Genomic DNA, 10440 nt, shown 5'->3' with positions numbered 1-10440 from the left:
TCAACTGCATTCCCCATCTGTGTGTATTAGTCATTTTGCACATCCTTAGTATTGTTGACAACCATTAAAAAACTCTGGCAGGGATTACTATTATTTGTGATTTAAGCAATTAATGAGGATATTATGATGATTGCAGACCCTACTGACCAAGACCAGATTATGCCCATATTTATGCCAGCATTAATCAGATGTAATTCCTTTGAAGTCCATGTTGTTGCCTCTGATTGACATGGATCTAACCGTGAGCAAACTGCAATATTGGATTTGGACATAAACATATGGGTCCAAGTCTACTCTTCTATTTCAAAATCTCTCAATATTTTTACATAGCTTGCAACTGAACCTTAAACTTGTCACATTTCCTAGAAGGTGGTACTTTAAATTACATTTTTGTATGTGATGAAGCATCCAGGCGATTTCTGTTGCATTCCTTCGAGCATAGTTGTTTTCTTGTCACTTCTGTCTGACATGTTATAGTGTTGCTCTAAGTTTTCCTTCCTGCTCTGTGGTTCATGGAAGGAATTTTGTTGCATGTTTCCATCCCAACAGCTGATTAGCTGTTTCATCCCCTCTTATAGGAGCTGCTAGTAAGCGCTCTTGTCACGCTAATCCTAGGTCTTGGCATTACAGCTGTTTTCATGCTTTGTTGGTTGTCTTCTGTCTTCCTTCTACCCTAATTATTGTCTGCTTTGTCCTTCTTTTTCTGTGCTGATACTTTGGAGCTGTTTTCTCCCATCCCTCCTCCCTCACACACATGGGGGTTTTTGTTGATTAGGGACAGTCATTTGTTTCTTGGATACGTGAGAAATAGAAGTTGTACCATTTGGCCTGACTGGTTTTATTGTCAGTCCTGTACAGATTAAATGTGAGATCAGAAAGGGTTGTCTTACCCCTAAGAATGAGTAAAACAAACCGAACAAGAACAGAGCAGTAATGGTTTTGATCAACCGGACTTAGAAATAAATGGTTTCATCTTAGGTAGCATGAATGCCAGAAACCCTTTTGCAGTTTAGCAGAGAAATTATTATTTTACATTTTGTTAAAAAGCAGGTTGGGAGGTTGGGGCAATTTATCTGGAACCAGACAAGCTGTAGTCTGGCGGAGAGCAAGAAAAAAAAAAAAAAAGGAAACGGAGCTTCAATGGCATAATTTTGCACTCACTTTCATTCATATAAGGTCAGAAATCATCCTGTTACTTCTGCCATATGACCCACCTCTGTGGTAAGACAGCGCTTCCCACTCAGTCTAGAATAGTAACTGTGGGTTTCATCACCAATTGCTTTTTAGATTTTTAAATACTGCACTCTTAAGTTGAAGACTGTCCTATTTTAAATTACATGAGTAATTCATAACATTAAGTGAATCAAGGCTAGAAACTGTGGTGTCTATCCATAGAGACGTTATTCAGCTTTCTTTATACGACATTTCAGTGCTTCATAATTACAGGATGAGAATCCCACTCTGTTTAATTCAATCAGTTTTAATTGCCTTGGAACCTCAGAGCATATTTAACTCTATTTTCCACTAACTTAATTTAGAAATACCTGTACAGGGAAATTATTTCTAGTACTTGACAGTTCACAATTCTAATGCCAAAAAAGTCAGAATTAAATCCAATTTGTGCAAGGAATGGGGATCACATTTTTATCCTGGGGATAGTTAAATGTAGGAACAATTTACCTGAGAATATGCTGGATTCTCATCACTTCCACTCTTCAAATCATAAGTAGATTTCTTTGTAGGAGATGTACTGTAGCTCAAACACAAATTATTATCTTGATAGAAAAACTGCTCAGGGAAGTCATATTGAAATAATAATAATCTTATTAATACCTTGCAGTTCTAAAATACCTGTTGTTGTTCAATAATAAAGTGAGAATTGCTTTTTGACTGGTCAAGAAAGTATGCCAAAAATCTTAATCAGATTCAGAAACATGAGGAGTGATGGATTCTTCAGGTATATTGAATGTATTTGTGTGTATGTATATATGTTTATATGTGTATATATATATAAATATAGCTGACATTATAAGCAGCGTTCAAAAAAAATATACAGAGATGGCTTTAAGTAATGGTCATGTGATTTAAAGAAGTCACATTTGAATCCCATGAGTTTCCAACAGGTTTCCACAATGTTCTGTCTGCTGCTGCCTGGTGCTGCTCTAGAGATAGCCATGTACCAAGCAACAAATTCAAGAGGTTTAAATAAGTATTTGAGGCTATGTTCACCTTGCCACAGGCTGGTCTTCAGCTGCTGATCAGAATGGGAGCTGTGATCAGTTACAAAAGTAATGAATCTCTCCCCAGAATGTTAATAGTAATTTCTGAAATTAAGCATACCGAATGTGTACTCCACCAGCCAGTGAACAAGTCCTACTGCAGCCACATAATTGTAAAATACGCCCAACTTTTACATGCGGAGACATCAATTTCTGTGCATCACCTGTCCATTTGTTGAGCTAGCATCATTGGCCAGAAAAGCAGTATTTCATAAGTCAGTGCAGTCTCCAGACCCATGTTTCATTGCTGTCAAGCATGAGAAGATTGAAGAGGACTGTATTCAGAGTGTGAATAATCAAAGCTACCCAAAATTAGATCATACTTTAGGGATACCTGTGCTACTAATTTTATAAGAGCCAAAACCCACACTCAGCTGTCAGTTTCCCTAAATTTATTCCAAACTACAAGGGATTTTTTCCTTCTGCAAATCTCTTCCTTTTAGTTTGACCATCTGTGCAGTTACGGAATGTTCTAGGTGTTTTTTTCTAGATTAGGTTTCAGGTATTGGTTCACATTCAGATTCTAATACTGTTTTCAGTGTGGCTCTGCTTTCTGCACCACTGCAGTCACCTACTTGCAGCTGTCTTTAAATAAAGTAGCTGATTGTGGTATTTATTATTACTTCTCTTTTCCTTTACCCAATCAATTTTCTTCATCCCAGCAAAAAATATCAAGTTTCATTTTTTAATTTTAATATAGAGTGTGTCTTTCTGTATTCTCTTATGACTAAAGATTTTTATCACAACAGAGTACCTGAAAATTCTGTGGGTCACCACCAAGAGAAGGAATGCTTAACACTCATGCAATTTTTATGGGTCTGGGAAATCTAGGATGGGTTCAGCATTTCTATGCGCCATTCAAAAAAGACAACTAGATTGTGGCAATGTTGTACATTAAAGCTTTCTTTTATGTAAAAGATTTGACTGTTATATAAAAGATTGTTTCAAATATATAGATGACAAGCTTCTGAGTTTAATTTAGATGAACAGGATATCATTGAACAGGTTTTCAGCGGCACCCTTAGGCAGCACAGGCATTTAATGTAGAAATATATCTTCACTAAAACACAGGATTTAGACTAATTTAGGCAGCCTGGATCTCACTGAAAGTCAGAAATAATAATTCACATTTTTATCCCTAACTTCCATCTTTCTCTATATTTAAATATATCAATGTTTATTAGAAATAGCATAAATTGAGAATTGGCTTACTGGTTTGTAATTTTTAATGTATACCATTAGGTGGCAGGAAACAGTAAAGATTTACTTGATGAAATACATATGTTGAAATACAGATCTATCAGCTCGTTCTCTCCACCCTTTTTTAATCAGATTTCCTACTGTGAACTGTCAAGAGCTTTGTTTAGCTAATTATTAAATGACTTACCAACAGGGCTCACTGCTTTCATCAAAACTGCTTCAGATTTCATTTTTGTGCAATCCTTTTGTGAAATAAGGAAAAAAAAAAACAGAAAAAAACAACAAGGCAAACTCATTCCACTGGGAGTTCCTTAAAAATTAAACATCTGCACTGTTGTGTATGTACTTCTCTACTTCTGGTCAGGCTAAATCTGACTGCTGGAGGAAGCCTCTAGGCCAGTCTAATTCAGTAAGCTTTGGTGGAAGGAAAGATTGTTTACTATTTTGTGAGAGCCTTGGTTGTAAGGGCTATGCTTTTGTCTGGGTCCAGCTATAAATAGGGACCTTTTACATAGCATAGGCACAAAAGGATTGAACTGACAAGGCTTAGACACCCAGGCTGACAGACAGATGGCTGCAAGTAAAAAGATAGGGAATTTATACTGCTAGCAACTTTTATGTCTCTAAATCTAGCTGTCTGCTGATTTTAGAGTTGCAATGGATGTCACTGGTGAGAGGGTAGGTGGCAGGAATCACAGGGCAAGACTTGTCTACGTGATAACTCACTCAATGATTGATGTATGGGAAGTTAATTGCACTGCTAGTGACTCTGTAGGAGATAAGGAAATCTATGCTCAGCATTTCCCAGAGATGTGGAATTAAATGCCTTGCAAGAGTATCCTTTAAAAGATTCATTCTTGTTCCCTCAAACTCATCAAGTGCTGTTGGTAGGAACTGTGCCACAGATACTGTCACACATGCTTAACTGGAAAGACCCAAATCATATTTTTCCATATGTTTATGTAATAATCTAGTGCCAAATAAATAACAATTCCAGAAAATACTATACAGCTGCAGTTTGCCATTCCCATTTGATAAGCTAACACCTGAAAGGAAGAGAAGCAGGAGATATTTTGTTGATTTGTTATTGATTAGTGTGTTATGCAGAGAAATTCAGCTCAATGCAGTTTTAACGTGGCAGTGACAGTCAAGAGACGGAAATCCTTTATTCACAGAAAAATGTGTGGTAGCAGCTCAGAGAACTCTTAACAGTGTGTCTCTTTTGTGTCAGGCAGTCGCTCTGGAAGCAAGGAGTCCATTTTTCCTCCTATTCAGCCCCAGCATTGCCTGAGAACACAGACAGTAATAAGCTAGAACCTCACTATTTGTGAAGTCCACATGTCTTCTTGAGTTAGAATTCAATAGTTTTAATCTCAGTCTGAGTTTTAGTAGTTGTATTGTATCCACACAGTTCAGACATAGGCAATCTTGTGGGAAATGATGTATGTCAAACAGGAATCTTCAATAGTTAAAAATGCCAAACCCAAAAATAATAATGGTGCCAAAAGATGACTTAAGCAGCAGATTATATTAACTTGGATTGCAGAAAATCAGATTCCTTCCAAATATAAATCCTCAATACCTGTGCACATCAGAGTCCCATGGTCACCATGGCTGTCAGCATAAAGGTGGGTTGTCTTCAACAGCAATTTCTTTCCCTCACAAACAATAGCTACAGATTTCAGAATGCTGCCAAGGATTGAATCTGATTCAACATGCTATCAGCCTTAGCATCTGCCAGCAATATTGGTACTCCCAATGGATCAGTCTAGCAGTCAATCTGTAGATCACCCTACCCTGTTTCTACCTTCTAACTGTGTAGATCACAGACCTCCCAGGAAAGATGCAACATAGCCCTGGAGACCATGGGAGAGGAGCTGCAGTGTGTTAGGAGATTGAGCTTGAACCCTGTGTGAAATCAAAGATGCAATATTTTTTCTGGTGCATTGTGAGTTGTTCAAGAATCAAAAATTTTTGTCTTTGAGAGACTGATGTCCCTCTAGTCACTAAGTCACTAAGCAAGTGTGTTTCTCAGAGGGAATTGTGTTCAGTGGGGCTGCTCAAGCTCCCCAAAGGACAATCTGCTGGGAACAGCCGGGTGCCAGGCAGTGCAATATGCAATGCAAGCTGTGTGCACATTGCCATTTGCTCCTGGAGTCTGCAGCACACTGTGAGCTCTTGGGTGGATTGGGCGTGAACTGTGTTTGCACATCCTGATGCTGCTGCTGGGCTTTCACTAGCACAGAGCCTAACAGGACATGGGTTAATGTTGGGCTTCGGTCTGGGGCAGTGGTGGTTTACTTATCTTTGTGGGAAAGGGAGGAACAATCATAACCATCGAGGTGATCCCTTATTGTGCTTTGTGTTTTTAAAACCACAAATAAGTAGTACGAAGTATTTGGATCTCCACAAAAGAAAGGTCTTTCCAGTCTGCGTAATTCAAATGTGGGTTACCATATGCCTGAAGCTAGGAAACATTACTTATATGTTATCAGCCTGTTTTCCTTATGTTATTTATGTTTACAGTTTTATCAGAAATGTCAAGAGTTGCTTACTCAGCTGAGCCAAAATCCTGAATATTTCTTTCTGTACCTTTGGTCCTTTCATTGTTGTACAATCAGATGTGAAAGTCTGCTCATGAACAGGATAAATGTGTTCTGAGATATTGTTTTATTTTGAGAATGTAAGAACCTAAACAAGCAATCTCCCTGGATTCTACTTAGAATTTACAGTTGTTTGCAAGAGTGTGCACAACCACCTTTTTGATTTCTTCTAATCTGTGTCCAAGAGGACAAAGTTCAGCCCCCTTTGCAGGACTTGGCATCTTCCATCTACTTTCTGAGGTGGATATAATAAAAAAAACAGAACTTGAAAAATCATCTGCCTCAACCCCCTTACCCCACCTCAAAAAAACTATTTGTGTTCTGTATCATCTCCTTTTTATAGAAAGCACCAAACAGTTTGGTTTTGTTTTTCTTAAACTGCCCATATAATAAACTGTAGATTTGTACTTTCCAATGCTTTCTTTTGAAGATACCTCCCTAAACTAAAACATATTTCAAAATGCAAAACCATTGGTCCGACTAACTCAGATTAATGAATGAAAACAGTTTCCTTTGAAAGAGGGATCTCAGGCAGCACAGTAGAAGCAAGTTAGGTAGAGAAGTCAAAATATTCTGGAGGTCAGCAGAACAAAGTGTATTTCCTAGGCATATGATAACTGTGTGAACACTTAAGCTATCTAACATATTTCTCTGTCTTCCTGATAGGCTTTTCAATTCACCCAGAATTGAAATTAGTGGAAAGAAAGAAGTAGGCTTTCCTACTACGCTTTCCTTAGCATGCCGAAAAGGTGATAGCAAGAAGTAGGATGGGATAGAAAACAGGAGTGGTTTTGCTCAGGTCTGAAAATACTGGAATGATTTACATTGCAGTAGAAGAATGCCTAGGGTTGTTTTCCTTCAAATGTGCCAGAATGTGGTACAAGACCCACTGGTGGTTTCATATATATTGTCAAAGCTACTGCCTACGACTGCACACATTCAGCTTCTTGTGAAAGACTGTTACAGGCAGGACCAAAGGAAAAATTACTCTTGCAAGCAATTCTCTACCTATCCAAAACAAACAACAGAAAGGGTGGCTTGTGTAGCAATTTGTAGGAGGAGATCTGAGAATTTTCATCCTTTCTTTAAGGCTGGGATCTAGGAAACTTACCTGAAGGATAAGAGAGGAAGAAGGATGCAGTTGCAAAATTAAAACAAAAAAAGACTAACCAATAGAGAAGAAAAAAATTGAGGAAATTAAATTGCAGTAATGGAAAGGGATATGAAAAATCAGGTAGATGATGGAATGGCAAAAGAGAAAATTAGAGAAGACAGTTGCAACAGAGGAGAGGGAGACATAGTTGAGATAGGTAAGAGGTGGAGTCTCAGATGGAGCAATGAAGCCTTATGTGATACTGACATAGAACAGGAAACAAAATGACCTCTAGGTGAAGGAGAGAACAGATGGAAGTAAATCTGAGATTCACCTCTGTATCAAAGAGTTTTATCAGAGAGGTCAAGTGAGCATAATGTTAGCTCGTCAGTCAAAAACAAGAGAGTGAGATGTGGACCAGAAGTTGCAAACTATCAGAGTAGGGATGGCAGGTGGTGCTGCCAGAGGCAGGTGGCTAGGGAACGCCACTGTTGTCTACATACATCTTGGATATCCAACACCTTGAGTGAGAAAAGCAATTTGAATTGATACTGGTAGCAGAAAGAAGATGCATTTAATAAAATGTTAGTATCTGGAATTGGAATTAGAAACTTCTGGAATCAGAAAGTTCCTAGCCATTGGATCAGGAGGCTCTGTCCCATTACATGCTGTCCTATTAGGAACAGGGTATGCAAGCACATCCTAGATTATCTTCAGGTGGAGCTTGATAAATTTGGGGATGCAATCATCTACACAATTGATATCCACGATGAGAGAGACCAGATTGAATCTTGTAGGTGGACCTTCCTAGTCCCTGCCCTAATCTTATTTTCCTAATAATGATGCTGTTGACTCATATGTATTGACCAGGACAGGTGCAGACAGACACACATTTGCCTCACTCACTTTCCAAGCCAACTGGATGCCACCCACTTCTGGAATCTATGTAGCTGGAGTGGCCCAGGGCTGTACCCAAGTTGTTAAATCTGTGCAAATACATGACTTTCAGATCTGAACTGGCTTGCTTTCACCTAACTTGGAGTGTGGGCGAGGGAGTCCACACCTATCCATACACCCTCAGAAGGCTGTGTAGAGCTCACATGTTCAGTGCCTCAGAAGAGTGTGAAAACTACGTAGATTAGGGATGCAGGGACTGTACAGGGTGATGTGGCAGGACTGAGGGAACTCAAGATCCCAGAAGAAGTGCCAGTCCAGGGGGCCACAGCAGCATGGTCCAGGGTGCCACAGCAGCAAGAGCCACGTGTAACATCTCTGGTGTCACTTTTATATGACAATGTGGTGTTTTGTGGCAGACTAGTCTGATACACCGCCATGTCACCAGGAATGACAACTTGCCCTTACATCTTTGGTTGCCCTCCCAGTTGTGTTGAGTTCCTAGACAATGCTGCACAGTGGAGATGGTGCTCTTTTCCTCCTAGAGTATCCCTTCCTTGTCTGTCATCATACTTTGTGTCTTGCTCCCAGGAGCTGCATTGCTCCTCAACAGATGTGCAACCTCCTGCTCATGCTGCAGTGGCCACAGCCATCTACTGCATTAAGATATCTTCCAAGGCAGCAGCTGATATTTGCATATTTGGAAGCAAACATTTGTCTGTTGCAGGTGTTTGGCAGATTACTTTTCATTGTTAGTAAGATCGTGGTAAGGAAAGAATTTTGGACCCTTCACTGTGTGGTCACCTGCACAAACAAAACCTTTATTTTTCCCACTAGATTTCCATTTTTCCCTCCTGGAAAAATCTATGGTTATGAGTGTGCGTGGGTTGCACTGTTTCCGCTGTGACTGGAATGGGACCATTCCCACGCTACTTGAAGTTTTGCATTCTTGGCTCGTGAGATTACTTGCAGATAGCTGTGGCCGTCTTCCTTTGATGAAGATGCTCTTATCTTAGGTGAGATGTGGAGTGCTTCATCTTGCAACATTTCTGCTACCCCTCCCGGCAGAGAGAGAGAACACAGGAAGAATGACAACTTGTACTTTCAAAATCACAGTCTCATAAGGACAACAGTTGATAACAAGCCCAAGCAAAACCAAACTACTGACTCACCCTCCTCTCTCCTAGACTACTGGGAAAGATTGAGGTTTTATGCACAAATAGTAACACTGGCTTCAATGAGACCCTTTTTTTCATTACAGGAATTGATGCTTTTTTAGACTATGCATTTATTGTACAAACTTGACTCCATTTTTTCTCCTGTGCCAGGCTGCTTTTTTCAGCAGACCTGTGATAGAAAAGGAGCATATATTTCCTTGTGTGCCTCTATTAATATGAAGTGGAGAACTGCACATTTCACATAATCGTGCCCTGTCTGCAAATAAAATTATATCTGAGATTATGGCTTGCAAGTGCTTTCTAGCAAAAGTGAAATTTTAGGTTTTGAAGGAAATGCCTTTGTTTTTGCAAAAGAGGTAAGAAAGGCATTCCACAGGAAAAACAAAAAACCCAGCCAAACTAAAAGAACTCCATAGAAATATTAATATAGTAGTATAGATAGGACATAGATTTATAAATGTGATGTCCTGTGTGTGCCTTCTTAGTCATTTATGGGCAGGTGAATAAAATCACAGAATTATCTTTGTTTCCAAGCCTATATCAGGTTTTTGTAATTAGAAGTGCATGTTAAGCTGAAAGCATAAGTCCAAAACCTTCTGTGTAATGGTCAGGATTGCAAATCCAAGCATGTTTCTGACATTAATTAGAAGACATTAAAGTTAATATTGCAGGTGCAAACCAGATCCAGACCGCTTCTGTATATGCCATAGAGGTAGGATTAATCTCATTTTTACTGCGTGAAAGTTAGGCAGTGAGTCTCAAATGATCAGGTGAGCTCCTTAGCTGTACCAACAGGCAGAAGTAAAGCGCTTCATGGTGTGATTCATCTAAAACTAAGGCAGGTGTCTGAGAGAAGGGAGGCATATCTCCCTCAGAGCATGTCCTCTCCATGTCCTAGAGAGTGCAAGTGACTATCTTGCAAGATGGATCCCACCACTGGAAATGTCATGTTACTTTTGCTACTAGACCACAGCCTTACCTGGTGCTTACTAAAGCTTGATCTTCAATATCTTCTTTATTTATCCTTTCCCTGTAGTGTGTAGGCGTCTGTGTTGCTTTACTGTGTGCTGCTCAGTTTAGCATAGAACAATGAATTTATTAATTTTCCATGGGATTCCCTCATGTTCTCAAGTACAGTATTTTCTAGCTCTTTACAAACACCGATTAAAATCTTCAAAGATGTGTCAAAAAAG

Source organism: Motacilla alba, chromosome 3, assembly GCF_015832195.1.
Source record: "Motacilla alba alba isolate MOTALB_02 chromosome 3, Motacilla_alba_V1.0_pri, whole genome shotgun sequence".
Lineage (NCBI taxonomy): Eukaryota > Metazoa > Chordata > Aves > Passeriformes > Motacillidae > Motacilla > Motacilla alba.
This window is presented reverse-complemented; position numbering follows the sequence as displayed.